This window comes from Schistocerca americana, chromosome X (genome assembly GCF_021461395.2).
Source record: "Schistocerca americana isolate TAMUIC-IGC-003095 chromosome X, iqSchAmer2.1, whole genome shotgun sequence".
In the NCBI taxonomy this organism is placed as follows: Eukaryota; Metazoa; Arthropoda; class Insecta; order Orthoptera; family Acrididae; genus Schistocerca; species Schistocerca americana.
Genome location: NC_060130.1, coordinates 927,840,268 through 927,865,430, shown reverse-complemented (window position 1 = coordinate 927,865,430; position 25,163 = coordinate 927,840,268). Strand labels below are relative to the sequence as shown.

The following is a 25,163-nucleotide window of genomic DNA, read 5'->3' as shown; positions in this document are numbered from 1 at the left end:
TGTCATAAGAGTTGGGAAGTGCTTTCTTAAAATCAGTTGTTGTCTGGCAATTTACCAGGGAAACGCAATCGAAGTAATCTGTTTGGATAGCGATAACATTGTTGATAAAGCGAAATCCAGTAGTGATGCCTGAGGGTGTCTTGACGTTTGATGACCTACAGATTTTAGTCAAAAATTTAGATATTTTAATACGTTGCATTGATCCAAGATTTGTTGTTGTTACAACAAGGATCTAGGGAAAACTTTCGATAATTGTGAGTATATTTTACCGCAGGCAGTGGCTGTTCGGGGTTGAGATGGCGAAACACCTCCGAAAATACGTCCAGAAACTGAGTTAGTGGCGTTCTAGTTGCAGAATCATCTTGGCTGGTAGTTGAATTTGTTTAAGCCTGTATTGTTTGCTTGACACATTCTTCCCGTCCAAATTTTGATTTGCTATAAACAGCGTAGCTGGCGTTGACAGAAGTTGGCCTTAGCAGCACTGTAGTTCAATTTTCGTTTGGATTTATATCTGAGTAGATAGTTGCGCTATAATCTTGTTGCTTGACTATATTCAGTTATTAGAACTACAAACTGTTTTTATTTATTCATTGATTGATATTATAAATTGTATAGCGGCAGTTATCTTTGGTCTTTCTTCTTCTTTTAGTGTTCAACCCTGAGGTTTGTTTGCAGCAGACCACCATTCCTCTCTTCTGCCTGCCTTCCTCTTCATTTCCACATATATGTTACATCCAACATCATCCATGATCTGTTGCCTGTATGATATCCTTGGTTGCCCCCACCGATACCTTCCCCCAGTAGCTGCTTCTGCTATTGTTCCAATGATGTTGTTGTGTCATAATGTGACGTACAAGCTTCTCTCTCTTGTTTGGATATGCCTCCACAGAGATCTAGTTTCCTGTTCTCTTCTGATCACCTCTTTGTTTGTTAATTTGTCTCTCCAGCTGACCATCATCATCATCATCATCATCATCATAATACTTCTTCTATAGCACAACCTCTCCAGGGCCTCTAGCTGGTAATAAAGTAAAACTGTGTGTCATCTATAAAATTAAATAATTGTAGTCATCATATAACAACACATAGTTAGCACTCTTCAGCAAATTGTTTTGCGTAATGCCATCAGCCTCTCAATTGCTTGTTCGAGGTGTCATTTAATTAGACCTATTTAGGTTTTTCTGATTTCATTTCTGGCCAGTGGCGTTGTTCTCGCAGGACACTTTAGAATCTTTGTGGTGCAAACACAGATACTACTTGGCTGCTTGCTTTATATAAGGGGTTTAATCTGAAAAAATAATCTAGTGCCTCCTCCAGTCCAAAAGTTTTTTTGCTTTTGTCTACTTTATTTTTATTCTATTGTACGTGTTTCAACATAATTGGGGTCAACAGAAGCGTCCGATCCCACGCGTAGTCTTTGACCCGTGACGTAAGGGTGTTGTCATGTGTGACGTCATGACGGCGCGGAGTTTGGTTTGAGTGTGGCTGTCTCCAGTTCTGTTTTATCTTATTTTATTTACTTTTCTGATCTGTTCGTTCTATCTCGTGAGGTTTTTTTTTTTTTTTTTTAATTTAAAAACACTTTCTGATCTGTTCGTTCTATCCCGTGAGATTTTTTTTAAAAAAAAAGACAAAAAACACTAATCAGCTACTGAAGCATCTTTATCTTCTATGGGTTGCAGGGGTTACGACCCCTGGGGAGGTGGGTGGGTATTTATGCATGGCTGTCTTCACTTACACGTTTTAGCTACGCAAGGCGTCTAAATTTGTTTATATTTAGTTTGCCCCCCACCCAAAACACCCCATTTCCCGCGCTTGTCCCGTTAGTGTCAATAGGCTTCTTGTGGAAAGTGTGTGTGTTTGTTTTTGTTTCCGCCGTATTTGTGACGTCATGGGTCAAAGCAGACGGGCGGGATCGGACGCTTCCGTATTTCCCATAATTGAGGAGAATATCACTAACGTTAATTATATTTGAATAATTGGTGTTAAGTGATAATGTGTGTATAAAATAGGGAAGTTGACAGCCGTGGATACCAGTCACATGAAGTGATTACTAGAAAACTGAAATTGGGCTGCTTGGACCTGGTAATAATGCACTGTTCTTATTATAAGTACAAAATGTTCTGATCATTATAGTAAGTTATAGTAGTAGTTACCACATAAAGGGCCATAGGTATTTCTACAGACAGTAGTAGTAGTAGTAGTTTGCCAAGAGAAAAAAACTTTTAAATATTGGATATGTGCATTTATCACAGACTTACATAAATTCTGAGAGACTCTGCTGTAAGTGGGTCTTGTAAAAATGATGTCTACTTATTGGGAGTAGAGCAACCTGTGCTTTCATCTATGTTGATATCATATGATTTAGGTTCACTAAATGAATCCAGCTTTGACTCTCCAACAAATGCCTATTGTTAATGAGAAATTGCATGTGTCAGTATGTGTACTGTAATGTCAGTGTTACGATACCACAGTTAGTTCTGTATTGACTTAAATGAGGTTAATGAAGGAGTACGTTCTTCGATTGGTGTATGGCTGCAGATAAATGATGCATTAATTGCCAGAAGCAATGTAGGCTAATTTTGTTAACATCATAACCAGTCAACACTAATACTAATCACATTGATAATTATAAATATTACACCTAGATTACAATTTGCTGTACAGGTTACATGATGAGGCTTGTTGTGATCAAAATTGGTGATGGGTAGATGTTTATTTTATCAGCAGCTCTTGGTAGTATGTAAATATAACTTTTACTTGTAGACTCCTTTATAATTAGCAAGTGCCTACTTTAAAAACAAAAAAATATTTATAGTCCTCTTACTACACCACTCGGCTGTTTTTATCTAATACTTCAAATGGAGCAATTGTGCAGCTTCACACACAACACTGTTGGGCATCTATATATTGGAAATTTAAAACCGTGTTCAGTGTGAATGTGAGTGTTAACTGTAAGCCACATCCCACACTCCAAATATCCTGATAATTTATAGGAGTGGCTAATAAAGCATTCTTTTAGTTTATTTTTTAATATTTGGGGATTTCCAGTTTGCTGTCTTATGTCTACTGGCAAGCTGTTTATGGTTTTTACACCAGAAAGTATACTTACAGGGTGTTTCAAAAATGACCGGTATATTTGAAACGGCAATAAAAACTAAACGAGCAGCGATACAAATACACCGTTTGTTGCAATATGCTTAGGACAACAGTACATTTTCAGGCAGACAAACTTTCGAAATTACAGTAGTTACAATTTTCAACAACAGATGGCGCTGCGGTCTGGTAAACTCTATAGTACGATATTTTCCACATATCCACCATGCGTAGCAATAATATGGCGTAGTCTCTGAATGAAATTACCCGAAACCTTTGACAACATGTCTGGCGGAATGGCTTCACATGCAGATGAGATGTACTGCTTCAGCTGTTCAATTGTTTCTGGATTCTGGCGGTACACCTGGTCTTTCAAGTGTCCCCACAGAAAGAAGTCACAGGGGTTCATGTCTGACGAATAGGGAGGCCAATCCACGCTGCCTCCTGTATGTTTCGGATCATCGAAATATTCATTCAGTAAATTAAAGACGTCGGCCGTGCGATGTGGCCGGGCACCATCTTGCATAAACCACGAGGTGTTCGCAGTGTCGTCTAAGGCAGTTTGTACCGCCACAAATTCACGAAGAATGTCCAGATAGCGTGATGCAGTAATCGTTTCGGATCTGAAAAATGGGCCAATGATCCCTTTGGAAGAAATGGCGGCCCAGACCAGTACTTTTTGAGGATGCAGGGACGATGGGACTGCAACATGGGGCTTTTCGGTTCCCCATATGCGCCAGTTCTGTTTATTGACGAAGCCGTCCAGGTAAAAATAAGCTTCGTCAGTAAACCAAATGCTGCCCACATGCATATCGCCGTCATCAATCCTGTGCACTATATCGTTAGCGAATGTCTCTCGTGCAGCAATGGTAGCGGCGCTGAGGCGTTGCCGCGTTTGAATTTTGTATGGATAGAGGTGTAAACTCTGGCGCATGAGACGATACGTGGACGTTGGCGTCATTTGGACCGCAGCTGCAACACGGCGACCGGAAACCCGAGGCCGCTGTTGGATCACCTGCTGCACTAGCTGCGCGTTGCCCTCTGTGGTTGCCGTACGCGGTCGCCCTACCTTTCCAGCACGTTCATCCGTCACGTTCCCAGTCCGTTGAAATTTTTCAAACAGATCCTTTATTGTATCGCTTTTCGGTCCTTTGGTTACATTAAACCTCCGTTGAAAACTTCGTCTTGTTGCAACAACACTGTGTTCTAGGCGGTGGAATTCCAACACCAGAAAAATCCTCTGTTCTAAGGAATAAACCATGTTGTCTACAGCACACTTGCACGTTGTGAACAGCACACGCTTACAGCAGAAAGACGACATACAGAATGGCGCACCCACAGACTGCGTTGTCTTCTATATCTTTCACATCACTTGCAGCGCCATCTGTTGTTGAAAATTGTAAGTACTGTAATTTCGAAAGTTTGTCCGCCTGAAAATGTACTGTTGTCCCAAGCATATTGCAACAAACGGTGTATTTCGATCGCTGCTCGTTCAGTTTTTATTGCCGTTTCAAATATACCGGTCATTTTTGAAACACCCTGTACATCTGAACCAAAGGCTGGATTGCATCTAGTGAACATGGAATTGTTATTATTGAGAATTTCAGTTCATCATAAATTCACTCAAAACCACAAATACTGTTAAGGAGTAAATGTATTAGCATGTAAGTATAAGAACCCTTAGGTAACTGAAGAGGCAATGTGTTTGGTTTTCAACTTACCACGATATTCTTCCTGGACCTACTAACTGAATGATATAGTGTGCTGGTATTCAGGAGGACAACAGTTCAACTTTTCATCTGGCCATCAAAAGCATAAATAAATCTGTTGTTGTGCTGGGTGCTCCTCTACTAGAAAATACTAATCAAGTGACAGAATACTGGAGGAATGCAATGCAGAAATACATACCCATACAGGCTCCAGTGATGATTACCAGTTTAATTATTCTGAGATAAGTTTAGTTCCTAAAAGTAATGTCATTATGCACCTAAACATAGGCAGCCTGTCAGTAGGAATGTTGAACCAGCTAAATGAAATGGAAGTATTTCTGGAGAACATGGAGTCTATAGAAGTTAAATGAACACTGGCTTAAAAGTGACAATATCAGCTTGATTAATTCACTTACCAGCTGCAATTTAGCTGCAAGTTTCTGTAGAAAAGAATGGGTTTGGAAGTTCATGCTTTCTAGTAGTACAGTCACTAATCTTTGAATTTAGACAGACTTTTAGGTACTTGAATAAGGAACAATTATTTGAAAGTTACTGCATAGAATGTTAGGAATGTGGCATTTATTATTAGCATATGCCATATCACTGGCTTTCAGTCACGTGTGCATTTCTAGATAGATTTAATACTTTGCTGAGTAGGTTGCAGGCAGACAAGTTATGTAAGAAAAGTCATTATTTGTGCTGACTTCAACGTAGATATGAATTGATGACAGGTTTGCCATTTCTCTGAAGACTTAATACTAAATTTTAGTGAATACAGTAGAGTAACAGTATCTGCTGCAACATATATAGATAATATTGTAAGCAATATCAATTGTAGTGCTCCAGGAAACTTCATTTTTGACTTCAAAATATCTGACATTCCACCCTTTTTATCTCATTGCCAGATTGAGATAAAACCTATACAGTGAGAAAGTGTTTGTAACTTTAGTCAATGAAATGTGAATAAGTTATATTAGCCTCAAATTTGAATGAAAACCTTTGGTAATTCAGTAACCACTGTTTAGTAAACACTAACTGCCATGCATTTGTACTAGAATTCTTGAGGATTTTCAGTGAAAGTTTCTCCTTCATGATGGTACTGACATGCACAATAAAACAAACTCATGGGTAACTGACAGCATAAAGATCCTTAGCATTAGAAAGAGGAAACTGCACATGCAAGCAAAGAACTACTGTAATGTGAAGTTTCTCATGTAAACAAATACAAAAGAATTTTTGACAGTGTTGTTAAACAGACGAATCAAACAGTAACTTCATCTTAAATGCAATAAACAAATCAAAAGAGCTATGTCAGATTGTCAAGATTGTTGTAGGTACTGAGAAACCTATACATTTTATCCCTAAATTAGAAGCTGATGAACATACAAAGTCTCGCCAGATCTATGAAGAATTTAACAGGTGTTTTATAACTTGAGACATAACGAATGACTTTCCCTCACATAAATCACAGTACAATGCAACACAGATCTGGAGAATTTAGATTTACTCTTTCATCCTGCTGTGAAGTGCCTGGACTTATATAGTTCTTAAAAATGTTAAAATTGTGAACTGGGATGAAATTCCAACAAAGCTAATAAAAGCAGGATGTCATAAGATACATCAGTTCTGCCATATAATGAGTCTATCACCTGCTTTCTGAACAGACTGAATTGAGTGAACAGTGTGTAATCAGTTAGGAAAGTATAACAAAAAAACATTCTGAACTGTCTGTATGGATTTAGGAAAGGGCGAGGTACTGTGCACAAAAGATGCTCATAAACATGCTGTAAGAATAATAAGTGGTGCTCGCCCCTGATCATCGTGTAGAAACCTGTTTAAGGAGTTGGGCATTCTAACTGCTGCTTCCTTACGAATTTTGTTGTAAATAAATTCTTCATTTGTATGGCCGTATTGTCTGTAGTTGCTTTACAGTTTCTGAGAGAAGTTCTGTTCCATTGTTAAAACTACAAGAAAATGAGTGGTTTCTTTTTCACACACATTTAGCTTTATTGAATGAAGCATGATCAGTGATGGTAATTTCTGCTTGGTTTTTCATCTACTTCAGAGAATGCCATCTGCTAGCACGTTTTTGGCTTCTTTCTTCATTAGGCATTGATAATTGTGGTCTTAATTTTATGCTGATTTGCAAAACTACGCCTTTTTGACGTTTTAACACAGTATAATTTTGTACATCACTGTTCACTATTTATTTGTATACAAAAATGTTGCAGTTATAACACCTCTTTTGACAGGAAATCAGTATCATCATTGTTCATTGAAACAATATATGAAAAAATTATAAAATATCTGGCGTAGCTGTTGCAACAACTCTTTCTGACCTATTTAATTTTCTTTGTAGAGCAGTATGCTGCCAACAGTCATACCCAGACGAATAGACACGCACAACTGATCCAAGTCAATACGAGTCAGAGAAATGAAAACAAACCCAAGAAAATAATTTTACAATCTGACCTACACATTTGTGTGGATCAGGGCTGAAGGGGACACACAAAAACTTCTCAAGGACTGATCACATGGACTGCGTAGTGAAGCAGTTAAATAGCTTTCTTTATGCGAAGAGAGTTCAAAAAAAGTATGTAACTGACGTAGCTGTTAAAAAGAAAGTTTCACATGCTTATTATATATCAGTTGTTACATACAGTGTAATTTTTTGGGGTTTTGAGAAAGCAAACTTTCTCAAAGTGTTCAAAAACTATTGAAAAACACATGGTCATTTTCATTGCCCATCCCCAATACAAACTCTTTGTTAGCAGGATATTAGACCCTCATTTTTCATTTGTACTGCACACTTCTGTGGAATAAATTTATTTTTGACCTTATCTGCTTTGGCCCAGATTATTATGCTATAGGACACTACCGAGTGAATGTATACGTAGTATGCTACTAATCCCATCTAAAGGTCAACACAGTGACAGGCTTTTATGTACAGCATAGACAGAACTGACCTTTGCGGTTCACTTATACACATGCTGATGATGCCTCTGTTTATTATCTATTTGGATGAATGGGAACTTTGCACATGGAGTGTCATCCAGTGTATGCAGATTGATGTCTAGTTATGTGACTTGTCATTTTTATTTGTTAGCAATCATATGTAATATATGTCTTTGCAGGATTAAAGTTTAAACTGTTTGCTGTGAACCAGTTGTATGCCTGGATGGCATCATCTTTGGACTAATGATTCTCTTTCCCTGAACTGTATTACTCAAATTCATAATCCCACAAGACATCGTGGAAAGAAAATATGCACAATAAACCAGCTCAAGTGTATTACAAGTGCTGAAGATAGCACTAAAAATATTTTAAATCTAGGTGAATTCAGCTTCAGGTGGAGGTTGTGAATATTCTTTTCAGAAATGCCTCAACCTTCTCCACTTGACCAATGATGCCATCTTCATAAGGAAGTGGAATGTCATCCAGCAGAAGTACTGTTGGGAAACCAAACATAACGTTTCATTGCAGCTAAGTCTGTGCATTATTTATAGTGACAGACTGATTTCCTATTACTTTATTACTCTAATCCTGGCCACATCCTGTAACAATATGCTTGTAACATTGACAGACGCAAAGCCATTTCCTGTTACTTGACATTATAAGTGTTCTACTTCATATCACAGTAACAAGAATGAAAACTTTCCTGTCTTGTTTAACATTATAATTTATGCCAGATTTTTTTATGTAGGGACAGCTGCCAAAATAAGCATTTTGTTTCAAAAACTTTCGTGAAACGTGTAAGATGAATTATAATTCAGGTAATGCAAACTTGACAAGAAATAATGATTGAACAAGAAAGATACTCTTTAAATTGGGAATTTTACTTATTATTCTTTGCTATTGTTGTACTGAGATTTGTGTTGCCTATATTGCTTTAATTTTATTTTGAGAGTCATGTGTCATATTGACAAAACGCACAGTCCTACTCTTAGCCTTTCTCTCAATTCTGCATAACAACTTATGTCATTCATGTTGTGGCACCAAAATTAAGGTACTCTGCAGTAAATATGGAAGCCAAATGACTTGTCCCCTTATGGGGCCCACACTCTTTCGTGAGTATGTGCATGGTGAGTACGAGGCCCCAAGCTGTTGCAACACCTATTTCGTTTTCTGTGCTGCAGTCTCTCATTGTACCATTCCCTAGGTTCTGCTTTCCTTTCTTAGAATACTCGTTCGTTTACTTTACATCACGTATTGGCTGAAGTAAGTTTTGGTCACCTTTTGGGTTTGACCCATTTTTGTTTTTCTGTTGTGTCGACAAACTGTGGAAGAACATCTTATATGCCACATACTGAATGCAGTGTTAAAGATCATGTGGAAAATTTGAGTCTTTGGGAGGAATGCACAGAGGATTGTGAGTGATTAAAACCTATTATTCCATACAATGTCTTCAGACATGTGTTCATCTGTGTGACATAAGTTACCATTACCCCACACAAAACTCTGACTTTCGTCCAAGGGGCACAGAGACATTATGCTTCAGGCGAGGAGCTATATGCTAATCGAGAGCAGTGAGGCATACATTTTGTCAGATGCACCCAAAAAGGTCCCAAAAATAATCGTAATAATAATAATAATAAACATAAAGTGTGCCGTTATCTTAGCCTTTGAAGAGAATCTACTCCAGGAAAAATTTGTCATGGTATACAGGCGTGACGTGAAACCCTACGTCCCAGCACCCACGAGGTGTGTCTAGAGCATACACTTTGGTCATGCCGCTGCATGGTGTATTCCAAAATGCGTTAACTGTGGACAACCACTCCATGAAACAACCATCTTTGTGTGTCAATTGCATGGAACACCATCCTCAATGTTCACCTGCTTGCCCAATCTTATAAATACAGGAATATAAATCTGTTGACCGTCTGTCATTCACTGAGGCAAGAAAAAATGAATGCCTATATCTTGTTGACATGATGATCATTTATGCGAAAGTCACAAGTATCAACCCTATTACCCCAATCATTTCCAAACCAGTTCTCCTACTGCCTTCCTCTCTTGGGGTTCTCACGCCACAATCTGCAGGAACAACTTTCCACACCCACCCGAAGAAGCAGCATTCTCCACTGGCATCTACCAGCGACAGGTCTTGCTCTCGGGACTCCTCCCCAGAAGCCCACGTTTCAAAGCCCCAATACAACCAATGGCTGAAGGAACTGCTGCCTGTGGGTCTTGGGGGCTACCTGCTCTTTATCAGGCGGGCGGCGGGGGGGCGGGGGGGGGGATCCAAGCTTATTATGGATAGGTCCTCGTAAGAATCTTGGCCACCAAGGGCTGCATTGGAGCGCAAGAAGAAGAATAATTGGGACAAAGATACTCTGGTGGCCCGAAGGGACCCAGTCCCCTCGTGATCAGATTCTGAACCAATTCTGATTTATGTGGCTCCATACCCTTTTGTAACAAACAGTGGTTCTGGTGCATGAGCAGTCCTCATGGCCCTCTCAAGCATAACCTGGACACCCATGATGTGGTAATTCTGTGTAATCATAATGGATATTACTGTCACCTGCCAGAACTACACCATCTTATTTCCTCCCCTTCTGAAATTAGCATTGCTTTATAAGAAACACGCTTCACTGATTGCCCACCACTCCATGGTTATCATGCATTCTGTAGGATCTGTGCTGCCCCATCAGGGAGGCAAGGGGTGGGGTTGGAAACACTGTACATTGGTTCACACAGATGTTGTCAGTAAGTAGAGTCTCCTCCTAACCACATTGGAAGCAATAGCGATGCGGTCAATGCGGATTCAGATGAATTCGGTGATCACTATTTGCATTGTTCATTTACCTCCAGACAGGCCACTTACATACATTGAGTTGACCACATTAATCCAACAACTTTCCTTCATTTTTCTCGTACTTGGGGACTTCAGTGCCCACCACTCCCTGTGGGGGAGTGCCTCTTTGTCTGGTGGAGCCTTCTAATTGACCAGCTTCTTACCAACCATGACCTCTCTCTCCTCAGTGATGGTACTCCTGTCCACGTCAGTGCTGCCCATAGCACCTTTTCAGCTATTGACCCCTGTCAGGTTGCATAGACAATGTTGTCAAGATGTCTCCGATACAAACACCAATACTGCTGGAACTGCTATTCCCATTTCTACAGGTTCTCTCCATCCCCTGCCTGTGCAATGGGGTACCATCGATACAGCAGTAGCTGTTCAGGATTGTGAAGAACCTTGCAAAGTTTCAAGTGACTTTTTTCGCAGACCAATCTTATCACTTTCAAGTGACTTGGTGCTAAGGTTTCATATCTAATTAAATGCAGTAAGAAGAAATGCTAGGAAGGCTGTATCTCCTTCCTGGGAACTTATGCATCTTCGTCACAGGTGTGTGGCCAAGCTCCCTAGTCTTCTGGCCAGCAAAGATCCCGAACTGTAATAGGTCTCTTTCTTTGGGATGGTCTCTGTTCTGTTCTGCTCTGTCAGCTCTTGCTGCGTACCTTGTGAGCCACTTTGCATCAACTTCCTCCTCTTATGCGGCTGCCTTCCAGATGCATAAGTGACAAATGGAAGACTTGCCCCCATACTTCACCCACAGCATGACAAAATATATTCACTGACGGGGAGTTGCTTCAGGCTCTTGCCTCATCTCATTATTCCATTCATTGTTGGATGTTACAATATTTGATTGTTACTCAAGGGCATCATGTCCTCAGGGTCTTACACTATACCTGCCTCAATGTTGATTTCCCTTCGCGATGGCGAGATAGTAGCACAGTTCCAACAGTTTGGCTGGGCAAAACCCCAAAAATCCATTGACAGTTGCCAGCCCATTAGCCTCACCAATGCGCTGTGCAAGCTACTTGTAAGGATGGTTGCCTGCGAGTCATGCTGGGTTGTCAATTCTCGGGGACTTTTGTCCCCGTGTCACTGTGGTTTCAGGAAGGGACAATCCACAATCAGTGATCTGGTTAGGTTGTGAACAGCAGTTTAACAGCTTTTTTCTGAACACTGACACCTCATTGCTGACTTTTATTGTCCTACTTCAAGGCGTTTGACACCACTACCTACAAATTTTTGTCAGTTCCCCCCCCCCCCCCCTCCCCCCCCTCCTCTTCTGGCTTGGAATTGGTACTTCAATCAGCTTTCAATAGGTCTAAGAGAGTGACGTCATGCTGGGCTCCATGCTGAATGTAACTGTATTCCTCATTACCATCCCTTGGCTACTGACCTCTGTCAGGCCATTCGTCATCCCTGCAGTATTTGTTGATGACTCTTTTATTTGGTACAAATCTCACTGTTTAGCTTTGACTGAATGCCAGCTCCAAGGTGCCATCCAACAGACTTCTGCTTGGGCCCTTTCCCATTGTTTCCATTTCTCTCGTGCCAAGACGCAGGTTGTGCATTTCTGTCATCGTACCATGGTCTGTAATGACCCATCACTCTACTTGAGTACATAGTGCTCAGACGTTCTTTCAAAGTCCCAATTTGTGGGACTTCTCTTTGACAAGAAGTTGACTTGGCTACCTCATATTCATCAATTGAAGATTAACTGCATGTGAAAGCTTAATGTTCTGTGCTTCCTTGCCCACACCTCTTGGGATACAGATTGCACTACTCTCCCTAATGTCTGCTGGGCTCTGGTCCGGTCTGGATTATACTGTGGTTGGCACGGTTATGGCTTGATGGTGCCTTCAGCTTTGAAATTATTAGACCTAGCCCATCATTGTGGAGTTTGGCTGGTCACTGGCACCTTCCGGACTAGTCCCCTATGCAGTCCCTGCCGAAGTGAGGATCTTGCTTGCCTTTAGTTGTGGCAGTATCAACTCATGCTCACCTATAAAACTGCCAATCGACAATTTCGTGATCATCCGACATATCCTATTTGTTCGGATAAGAGGGACATGGATCCCAGTACTCCACCTCATGTGGGATTACCAGTTGGAATGCGCTGTGTAGCCTTCTGCCAGAACTTCCACTCGGTTGGTACGCTCTCCACTAATTAGGACGGATCTGTCTCAGAGACCTAAAGCTTGTCACCTCACTATCTTTTGGCATTTGTTCCTTTCAGTTCTTCAGTAGTGTCAGGGTGCTACTGCATTTTATACTGACAGCTCTAAAACTATGGATAGGATGGGTTGTGCTTTTACATCTCCCGCCAGTCAGGAATACCCTTCTTTGTCAGAAACATGTAGTGTTTCTATGAGAGAAATGTTGGTCATTAACAGAGCCCTCATTTTATTAAACAGGCACCACATTACAATATGTGGTGGCTCAATGAGCAGTTTCTGAGCTGTTTACTGATGTTATTCTTGTCACACTGTAATACCTGCGATTCATGACCTTCCCCAGATACTTAATCATACCGTCTGCTTGGCCGTCTTCCTCTGGGTCCCAAGTCATGTGGGTATTCTAGGTAATTGACTGGCAGACTATTTGGCTAGAGAAGCAGTTACTCACCTTGTATTCACATTCACAATCCTTGTGTGACAGCGTGGTTTAGTTGTCTGTGTACAGAAAATGGCCACTCACCTTGCAGTGATATCTTCTGCTGTCCAATGCACATGCCAGTCCTGTTAGAAAATGGATAATGTTTCTCTACTGGAGAAGTTATAGTAGGACCAGCAGGACTACATGTGTCTACTGGTTGCACTAAATATTTTAGTTTCAGGTTAACTGAGCTATTAAAGGATGGATAGGCAGTAATTTGTGAGTGAAAACTTCAATTTGTTGTTACTTGCTTGATACAAAACACTGCAAATCCAGTGCTAATCTTAAGTTACAGTTTCGACACACACACACACACACACACACACACACACACACACACACACACAGAGTCACTTGTAATAGCCAGCTTATGGTACCTAACTGAACTTGTTACCAGGAAAATTATAAAAAGGATAATCTATGACAGCATGCTTGCTCGTATATTCCCCAACTCAATCCCTTTGAATGTTATGTTCTTGGTCCCGACTTACACAATAAGCCACACGAATTTTAGTTAATTTTCAAGTCACAGTTCACATATAAAATCTGGAATTCTGCGTTCATCTTTCTTACTCATTCGTGTTCACTTTGCGGCACTCCATGCTGAAGTTAAACTCAAAATTATGCAAAATTATCATATTGATTCAGAGTTCCTAATACACGCCTCCAAACATGATGAGGATTGAGGCATGAACTGAATAGAGACTGCACAAAGCAGTTCTTTAGCCCATGTAGTATACACGAACATACTCTCTTCTCATTGGCTGAGAAACGTTACAGCCAATGGTCTGTCAGTATAAGTCTGCACTATCCCGTGTCTCTTGCATTGCACCAATCACAACTTAATAACGTTTATGAACAATTTGTTAAATGAAATTTAGAAAATCCACAAATATCAAGCTAACGCCCTTTTTAAATAACTGAGTTATTGTAAAAGGGTTCATGTTTCTCAGTATATAAATCGGCGACATAAACTTTACAAATTTTCCCTGAGCATATGATTCAGTCTCCGTACAGATGCTATGCCCACACTATCATTTACTCAGTTAACAGACATAACAATATTCATTTATTATATTAATTTGCATTGACATTAATAATTAAGTATATTAAATCAGCAATTATTAATAAAAGAAGAAATATTCACAGAAGATACAATTTCATTTCCAAAGTATGTTGTTTTGATGGCTCAGGATTTCATAGTCTGTATGATGCTGACAAATTTTGGTCACAGCACATACTACTTGGAACAAACAGGCTTGCTCGATCATAAGCGTACATCTGTCATGCTAGAACCATGACTTACAGTGTGTATGAAGCTATCTGCTCATGTCAGATGTCTAGAGATGCGACTATAAAGAATTTTTGCAAACAAATTTGTAATAATTATAAATCTCGACTATTTTCTAAATTAAAATGGATTTCCAGAAGTGGACTTACTAAACTAAAATATATAATGCTCACTTCAGACTGTGTGTTTACAAAATTTCCTTTTTTTTGTTTCAAATTCTTTACAAAAGTCATGTTGTATACACATTCGCTTTTCAACAAAAAAATTTACTTATGTTTTCACAATACTTCAAATTATTTTAAATCGTTTTTAGTTAAGCACTGAATTTCAGTAATCATTAAATGTTAATGACTTTAATTCTTCTCTAAGGTTTTCAATTTTGTGTCACTCCTCCAGTATAATTTTTATGGGTTCTAGTAAGCTCACCATTGGGTAACTGTCGAGCCTCGTGCGTGAAGTGTTCGGGAGTGGAGGCAGACTTTAATGCATTATAAACTTGGAAATTGTCTTTCTTTGCATTTATTGAGGCTGTGGTGCCCACCGAGAAGAAACCAGTTTTGATTGTAGTTTAGTTGGGGCTTGCTGGCAGATAAAACTGTATATGGGACTAGGACTTGAAGCCACAATTTTACTTTTTGTGGGCAAATGCTCTTACCAACGGAGAAGCCAGCGATGACTCAACACAGCTTTAATCAGCCGGAAAGTTTAAATATAGCGCATTCTCCACTGAAGTGTGAAATATTCATTCTGGAGTAGGTTTTTTCTTTTTTTATGTAAATCCATAATTGGGAGACTAGTTTGTTTGTCCCTTTTGAGGTGCACAGCTTCCATTTTTTTCCTGTTTACATACTTAATGCAGTTTTTCATTATTGCTTATAATGTCAATGTTCCCTCACTGTTAGCTTTACCATGATGAAAACAAATGTAATGGCAGTCACCAAGGAGGTGGAAACATTTGGCATTGAAAGGGTTGGTTCTCCTTGTTGGTGTGCCTTAGAGGAGTAATCCTCGTAAACATTGACTTTGCAAGACTTTCTCTCTCTTCGCACGTGCTGTGAGCCATGAACAGCAGTGATCATATGTATATGGTGGACAAATAAGGTAAAGTCCACCTCCTTTGCTATTTACTTACATGAACAAGTGGGTTACTTTGCATGTGACCAAACAAGCAGTATGAAGCAATTTCCACCAGGTGCTATCAAATGGCAGCAGATGAATCTCCAGAACAGTGTAGAATTTTGGAATGTGTTTTACGCTCGCATATTATGACATTTCTGGAGACCAAAAATCTCGTTTATAGAAATCAACGTGGATTCCGAAAATGGATGAGTATGTGAAACCAAACTGACCCTGTTAGTCAATAAATCTCAAAAGTCAGTAGTGCCCAGGTTTGTGCATTTTTGACGCCTGGGAGGCCTCAAGTACAACTGTGCACTGCCACTGCCACTGATGAACAGAATACAAGTGTATGGTATATCAGACCAGTTGTGCGGTTGAAGAGTTTCTAAAAACAGAACATAGCACGTCATTCACAGTGGACACAAATCTTTGTGTGTAAACATAACTTTGGGCATATCTCAGGGATGTGTTGTAGGGCCATTACATTTCATAATACATTCAAATGACCCGGTGGATAGCAATGGAAGTACCATAGGATTTTTGTGGATGGTGATGTTGTATACAGAGAAGCTGCACTGCAAAAAACCTGTAAGGAAATGCAGGAAGACCGTCAGAGGATAGGTGTTTGGTGCAGGGATTGGCAGTAGACTCCTGACATAAACAGATACAACATATTAAACAAATACAGGGAGAAAGACTTGTTATTGCGGAACAATCACTGGAAGTAGTCACATCCATTAACTATCTGGCTGTACGTATACAGAGTGATTTAAAGTGGAACAACCACATAAAACTAATTACAGGTAAGACAGATGACAGGCTGGGACTCATTGGTAGAATCCTCAGGAAGTTTCAGCCACTCATAAAGGAGGTAGCTTGCTAACCCTTGATTCAATCGATATCTGACTATTGCTCTGCAGTCTGGAATCCATACCAGATAGAACTGGTAGAGGAAATTGAGAAGATCCACAGAAGAGCTGTGTGTTTCCTTTAATGAGCAAAAAAGTGTTACAGAGGTGCCCAACTAACTGCAGTGGTAGACGCTATAAGATAGGTGTTGTGCATCACAGTTTGGTTTACTGCCATAAATTTCAAGTGTGTGCATTCCTGGAAGAAGTAACAATATATTGATTCCTCCTATGTATATTTCAAGAAAAAGACCATGAATGGAAAATTTGAGTCAGGGTTTTGAGGTGGCTTACAAACAGTCACTCTTCCCATGAACCATTTGTGACTGGAACATAAAAGGGGGGAAGTGACAGTGGCACACGAACCACATACTGTCACCTACTGTAGGGTGACTTATGGAGTATGGGTGTAAATTGTTTGACAGAGCAACATGATGCCATAAAGTCAGGGCTTTTGAATATTGTATCTATCATGACAGCAAACTGTGCATAGTGACAGTAGACTGTTTCTATATGCAAGCAGACTGCCCAGAGTGGAGAAAATATCTTATGAGCACATGCAAATGAAACAGTTTAGTGCACTTGGCAACTCAGGTATAATTGTAATCAATCTACTTGGAATTGCCCATATCTTACAAAATTTTTAGTAAGAGGCAGTCACTTTCAAATCAAATACTAACTTGATGCAAAGAATGGAAACTTGACAAGTATATGATTCTAGTCTAAGCTGAAATTTAATGAGACCTAATTTCAGTAAGCAATTTTACATAAATTCTTTGGGGTAGCAATATGTAGGAATAAGAAATGGGTGTGTCACATAGGCTCAGTTATAGGTAAAGAAAAGGAAGGCTGCAGTTTGGACACACAAGGGCTTGCTTTATGAAATATTCACACACCATATATTAGATGGTGTCAGCAGCTGCACTGTCGGTGCCACCACTCTCTTAGGAACATAATGGATGTGGTGAATTTTTTTCTTGGCATTGAGAACTTGCTTTCATGTGCTACTAAGATTATATCCACTGTCCCTGTTCAAGCTGTTCTTTCACGTTCTTATTTATACCACCTTTTTAATAACGGAATCCCAGGTTGTAAAAACCTGTTTCATCAAACAGTATTTTGTGCTTATTTGTGAGGCTGTGTCCTACACTTTCCAATTTCTGAAGTTTGTGATTTTTGGTGTGCCTTTGATACTCTGCACAGTGGTCGGAGATGGTACATATGGATGGACCAGTGCAGTTGCTTTCACAATAATTGTGTGAACCGTGCTTATTCTTTTGGAATACATGTTTCAGATGTTTAATTTCGGAATCCAAGTAGTCCTCCCCAGAAACAATTATAGCCCTTTATGTCAGTGTATTTAAAGCAGCTATCTTCTGGACTGTGTGGTCGAAACTGTGCTTGCTGAGGTATAAATTGGTATACGTCGGCTTGTGGTACACGGAAGGGCTGAGACGCTCATCTGACATTCGTTGCCTGCCCAGAACATTTAAAAATTACAACTTTACTTCTCTCTGTCTTGATAGTTTATGGGTGCATGCTGCTAACATGTTAAAGGAACTGCTAAAGAGTTTAGCCACCATGTAGCCAGACTATAAAAATGTCAGTGACATGTTAAAATGAGCATGGGTGAAATGGAGCCAGATTTAATGCATGTTGATTGAAATGTTCCGTAAAAAAGTTGGCCAGTGTTGGGGGACAATGGAGAACTCATAGCCATTCTGTCTGTCATTTCATAAAATTTACTGCCATACAAGAAATAGGTGATCATCATAACATGCCGGAACAACTTCATTGTTTCAGGAGGAAACTGCTGTACTAACTGTCACAGGAACTTATGTTTACAGAGAGACTGCATCCACGCTGGTATTTGGTGGGCCTGTAAGGGGCGGGGGGTGAGAATGGAAACCCTGACACTATGTCACAATGAAATGCTTTCTTTGTGAACTGTAGTTAATCTATACGGCTTATGAGCTGTAAGTGCTTAACGTCTGAGATTTTTCCCGACATTGTCTGTACACTAGAGACCATTAAGACCACTAGCAGACCACTTTCCTCCTGCTGGAACCTAGCTTTCTTGTAGGACGTCAGTTATGGATTTTCCTACTTTTCCTCTTTGTTTTACACCACATGTTTCAATTAACCTTTGGTCGGTCCCTCATATCTGGGTTTGGCCTCCACCTTTTCATTAAGATTTTACAGAATGTGTGGGTTAAAGTACCCCAGTACCAGGGGTAGCTAGTCCATGTTTGTACTCATCAGGTACCCTTATGGTGGTACCCCCTTACCACACAGGGAACACAGTATTGATGTCTCAGCTAGCATCTCCTTGCACGTGTCTAGGAGTAAATGCTAGTCTGTTTGGAGGCACCGGGACTCCAGACACTGGCCACCATGCCAGGTGGTCTTTGCTCTGGCTGGGTGGTGCCTGTGGGGAGAGCCCCCTTCGAACTAACCAGTATTATGGCAGATATTTGACATCACGAAATGACCAAAGTTATTAGGTGGTGGCTGTGAGGCTCCAGCAGTCCCTTTAGACAAATGGCAATTCAGTGCAGAGTGTTACTGATCCTAGGAGCTTTCCCTGCTTGGCCACACCATGGGAGGAAAACAAAATCCAACAATTTGCAGACAGTTATTCCCCTAATTTCCTGGCTTCCACACAAACAGATAGATGTCCCGTCTTCCTTTACTAAACCAATGTATTTGTGGGGGTTATTTGAGATGTACTTGGTGAAATCTATTCCATTAGCAATTTGTGAAGTGGTTCCATCTTAAGACTGCAAATCCTACCCAGTCCTGGGTGTTACTCTCCTGTATACAACTTGATGTACCTGTTACTCTAACGTCCATAAGAACCTCTCAACATGGTACAGAAATTAATTTTTCACTGGGACCTAACACTGCAGACAGTTGAACTACACGAACACATGTCGAGGCCTCCCAGGTAAAGAGGTTGACAATGGCATGTGTGACCTTACTTTTGAGGGGGATTTGCTAATTTAGGAGGTTGAATTATGGTTTACTGTTATGAATTGAAGCTGTGTTGCCCACTTTTGATATGGTGCTTTAAATGCCAGCTCTTTTGGCACTTCTTCCCAGTGTACATAAGACCCGATTTGTGGAGACTGGCAATCCACTTCATGAAAATTCACCATGTGTGTTACAACCTGTCTGTCAATTCTGGGAATGACCTTCCTCTCCAAGTCCCAAAATGTGTTACGGGTCAATGCATATGAAGTGATCCAGTGATGGTTGCTTGACTGTTTTTAAATATTTTAATTTTTTTATGTGATTGCCCTATATTTGAGAAGTTCAAAACAGGTTTTTTAAAATAATTTATCTTGCACCTTTACTGGATGGTGCCCATTTTTATTTGTAGGCGCGTGACGATTTTTCAGTCTGGAGACATTAGCGAAGATTTGAATATCTCTGCACTGGGTTAAGTTACAACATTGCAATTAACATGATTGTTTTTAGAAAAGTGTTCTCAACAATATTATCTATTACACAAAATACCCTAAATTCAAAAATAACCAGTCAAAATGACCTCCCAAGTTTGGTATCCAAATTTTCAAAAATCCACTTCTTAGGCCCAAAAATAACAAAAAAGGAGTGATTTATGAGTCATTTTTTTTCCTTTAGTAAGATATCATGTGCTACTAGCCTCATAGAGTAAAAACACTTACAAATGTTTCCTTAATTTTTTATGAATTTTTGAAATTTAAAAATTTTTGTTTTTTTGTAAAGGTTGGCGTTAGTTATCTCAGGTGGGACTGAATATAAAAATATGATTTTTGCACAGTTTGTACACCTATATGATAGCAATGTACTCTAAAAATTTCAACATTGATATGTGACTGTGAACAAAGATATGAATTTTTGAAAATGAGGAAATAACTCACATTACTCTACAACTGATCTTATGGCTGTTGCCTATTTAAATGGTTTATTGTTTCAACGTAATAAAATTTGTGACATATAATAAGTTGACATTATCACCCAATATTCATTTAGTTTATTTATTTTTAATGATGCTACATTAAACAATTGGAGCTTTCGGTTTTTTCTATGGTAATAAAAATGCCTATTTACATTTAGGTTTATTGTCAATAAAGAAGTACATTATTGCTGGGTGGGGCATTGTTGTAGTCAGTCTGTTCTGAAACCTCTGTTAGAATGGATGTACATACTTCGAGAGTGGAGAATGTGTTATGTGCTTTGTTCTATGTGTAATTTGTAATTAATTTTGTGAGATTAACTGGAATGCAATAACATGGATGACTGTGCTCTGTTGGACAGATAGCAAGTGAAGTGTGTCATAAATCAGTCTACAGTTCAGTTTCAGAAAACTTGAAAAATGTTAATGACTTTGATGAAGTTTGACAAATTTTGTTTAAATTTCGAGTAACTTCTTCTGTAACATCAGTGTGTGAGTATCTCATGAGAAGAAATATATTTTGAAGTACAACCACAATTTTGGAAGAAAGTGCTGTGATCCACTTAAAGTTAATTAAAAGCCTATTACTAAAGGTTTGAGGGAAATAAAACTTGAACATTTGTCCTTGCTATGTGAGAATGAAACAGCTTCCCAAGTGAAACGTTATGTGATTCCTGGAAATTCCGAGTGCCCAAATTGTTGCGAATCCATAACCAGAATAGTGTAACCTTGTTAATGACATTTATATTCCTAATGAGGAAGCTGTTAGCATATTGGATTTTGCTTTTTCTAAGTTAGACATATCTCCTGCTTCGAAAATAATAAAATTGAGTAGCAGAAAAAGAAAAGCAGCTGTTGAGAAAATAAGGTACAACAAATTTCAGACAAAATTAGAAAAGACTTGGAATCATGCTTTAATAGCACACATACCAACATTATTTCTAAAGAAGAAGAGAACCTATCATCAGCATCATCTGACACTGTATATTTGAGCTCTATAAAGAAATTAAAAGTTAAATGTTCAGTGACATCTAAAGAGGAAAAAGTTAAAATTTTAAGTTTACTCCCTGACTCATGGTCAAGAGAAAAAAATAATTCATGAATTCAACGTTTCTCATTGTTTGGTTAAACTAACCCAAAAATGAGTGAAAGAGCAATGCATTTTTCCATTTTTAGGAGAGAAGAAATGAGTAGGTATAAGTGAAGAAACAATGAAAAAGATCCATCAGTTTTTTGAAGATGATGAAGACAGTAGAATGTGCCCAGGTTGCAAAGATAGGTAAAGTAACAAAGCAGAAACGACTAGTGCTGTCAAATTTTAATGAACTTTACGTAGCTTTCAAAAATTATCATCCTGAATGCAAAACTGGAAGGGCAAAATTTTGTGACCTCCATCCTAAGTGGTGTATTTTGGCTGGATCCTCAGGGACACACTCTGTATGTGTTTGTTTATATCATCAAAATGTCAAACTGACGACTGCAGGTGCAAAACTCAGTGATCTTAACTACAAAGAGTTACTAGATTTAATGGTCTCTGACACTAACAGTTATGACTACATGATGAGTTTGTGTAATACATGCCCTGGTAAGGAAAGTTATTGAATTGTTTCACGAATATGGTGGGAAATGCCAGACAGTATTACCCTCAAATAGTGGGTCACAACTGACAGGGCAGAAATGATAACAGTGGTTAAATCTCAGGAAGAGTACTTGGCTTGCAAAAACTCCAAAGTCACCACTATGTTTCTAAAATCTAAAGTAAGTTTTTGAAGGACAAAAAAGCACAACTTCATGAAACTGAATGCATAGTGCTAGCTGATTTTGCAGAAAATTTTACGTTTGAGGATGCATACAGGGTACCGCTGGGACAATGACCAGGCAACAGTGCATCCATTTATTCTCTACTTTAAAAAAAAGAGAAAGATGAAGTTTGCAGTTCTTCAGTTTGCATTCTAAGTGACTACTTAGAGCACAACACTTTGGCTGTGCATGTGTTTCAAAAGTATGTAATAAATTACATAAAAGAAAATTTTCCCTAGGTTGAGAAGCTGATATACTTTTGAGATTGAAGTGGTAGTCAGTACAAGAACAAAAAGAATTTTTCAAATCTCTGCAACCATGAAGTAGACTTTGGGCTGGTGGCTGAATGGCACTTTTATGCATCTTGCCGTGGTAAAAATGTATGTGATGGAGTAGGAGGTACAACAAAACATGAAGTAAGTAAAGCCAGCCTACAAAGACCAACCACAGAGCAAATTCTCACAGTACAGGGCATGTATGTCTTTTGCAAGGATAATATTAGAGGTATTACCTATTTTCTGATCAAGAAAGAAGTGGTTCTGGATATGAAAATACTTAAAAACAGATTTGAAAACTGCATAGCAATAAAAGGAACAAGACATTTCCACAAATTCCAGGGCATTGCAGAAAACTTAGTTCAATGTTATGTAACATCAGAAACCAAAATTTATGAGGATCATTGTGTCAGTAAAATTACATCTCTGTCTTTAATGTTGAATGACATAGTGGCATGTGTGTAAGATGGAGAGTGGTGGCTTGCAGAAGTTGAAAGAATAAGTTTGGAAAACAGTGATGTTTTTCTGCATTTTTACCACCGTGCTGGCCCAAGAACATCATTCAAGAAATCTACTAGTGACAAAGTTTGGATACCAATGAAAAATGTTTTAAGGAAACTTAACCACAGCAACTGGGAGGTCTTATTCTATATCACAGAAGCTGTCTGAAAAAATAAGTGTTCTTAACATTCACCACCAGGTTTTGGAACAGTCGCATCTCGAAGGATGTTAATTGAAACTATTTATTTTAAGTATGTCAAAATAATATAAATGTTAATTTCAGTGATGTTTCCACTTTTTGTATGTAATTCAGCACCTTACTTCAATAATAATTGATTATATCCTGCCAGTATCACACATGAATAGGCAACAGCCATAAGATCAGTTGTAGAACAATGTGAATTTTCTCCTCATTTTCAAAAATTCATATCTTTGTTCACAGTCAGATATCAATGTTGAAATTTTTACAGTATGTTGCTGTCATATAGGTGTACAAATTGTGCAAAAATCATATTTTTGTATTCAGTCCCACCTGAGATAACTAACGCCAAACTTTACAAAAAAAGAAAATTTTCAAATTTCAAAAATTCATAAAAAATTAAGGAAACATTTGTAAGTGCTCTTGCTCTGTACAAGGCTAGTAGTGTATGATATCTAACTATAGGAAAAAAATACTCTCATAAATCACTTCTTGTTTATTATTTTTGGGCCTAAGATGTGGATTTTTGAAAATTGGATACCAAACTTTGGAGGTAACTTTGACTGGTTATTTTTGAATTTAGGGTATTTTGTGTAATATACAATGTTGTAGAGGACACTTTTCTAAAAACAGTAATGTCAATTGCAATGTTGTAACTTAACCCAGTGCAGAGATATTCATATTTTTGCTAACGTCTAAACTGAAACATCATTGCGCGCTTACAAACAAAAATGGCCACGATTCAGTAAAGTTGAAAGGTAAAAGTTTTTTTAAAAACTGTTTTGAGCTTCTCAATTATTGGATAATCACATAAAAAAATTAAAATATTTGAAAATGGTCAAGCAGCCAACTTAATTTTTATTGGACCACTTCATTTGGATTGACCCTTACTCTAATCAAGGAACACCAAATAATCAAGGAACACCAAATCCAGGAACTGAATTTCATTGATCCCCCTCATATTTTGAAACTTGGAACTAATATGATCTTTGCAGCATTGTCTTTAGGGACCACTCCTTGCACCTAGCTAGAGAAGCAGCATCCTGCTCCGGCACCTACCAGTTACAGGGCTTCCTTTCAGGGAACCTTTCACCAGAAATCTACAGACCAGCAACCAGACACCAGCCAGTGGCTGAAGCCGCCATGGACTGTGGGTCCCAGGTCTGCCCGCTCAGACACCCATAATGCCTAAGCCCTCACAAGATTCATGACTGCCAAAAGTTAGGAAAGAGAGAAAAAAGAAATCTTGAGAGAAGGCTATTCCAATGACCCCAGAGGTGCCAGATCACCCCAGACCATTGGACCCTGAACTTACATTTGTTGATGTTGTTCTATCCCCATCGGTGGTGCACTGCTCGTGGGGTGTTACTTGTCCTCCAAGCACCTTGACACCTAACCAGGACACTGTCAATGTTGCTTTTTTATGTGATTATTTAATAATTGAGAAGCTCAAAACAGTTTTTTTAAAAAAAATACCTTTCAACTTTACTGAATGGTGGCCATTTTCGTTTGTGAGTGCACAACGATGTTTCAGTTTAGAGACATTAGCAAAAATATGAATATCTCTGCACTGGGTTAAGTTATAACATTGCAATTGACGTGACTGTTGCTTTCCTCTTGTTCTGTAATCTGTGTTGATCTCCAATACACACACTTCATTGATAACTGTTGTTCATCTTTTGAGACGACTGTGCATTCTGTTGGAACAGTAATGGTATAATATAGTGTTCAGATCGGTAATGGCCACAAGATAGCATCTGGAAAGGTCTGTGGATTGGATCACACAGATGTCATCATTGAGTAAATTTCCCTCCATACCACGTTGGAACTAATAGCAGTGGTAGTGCAAACAACCCCAGCAATCACCATTTGCAAT

At 39.0% G+C, this 25,163-nt stretch overlaps 1 protein-coding gene across 2 annotated transcripts in view; it reads left to right on the top strand.

Annotated features, from left to right (window-relative positions):
• LOC124554711 (regulator of G-protein signaling 7) overlaps positions 1 to 25,163 on the top strand; it is a 268,534-nt gene that overhangs the window by 709 nt on the left and 242,662 nt on the right. Inside the window, exon 2 of one of the 2 annotated variants that reach the window (XM_047128350.1) lies at positions 7,165 to 7,398. The exons of the other annotated variant lie outside the window; for it this stretch is intronic. The gene's annotated coding sequence lies outside the window, so the exon portion shown is untranslated. The remainder of the gene's footprint in view (positions 1 to 7,164; positions 7,399 to 25,163) is intronic. 2 annotated transcript variants of the gene reach the window in all.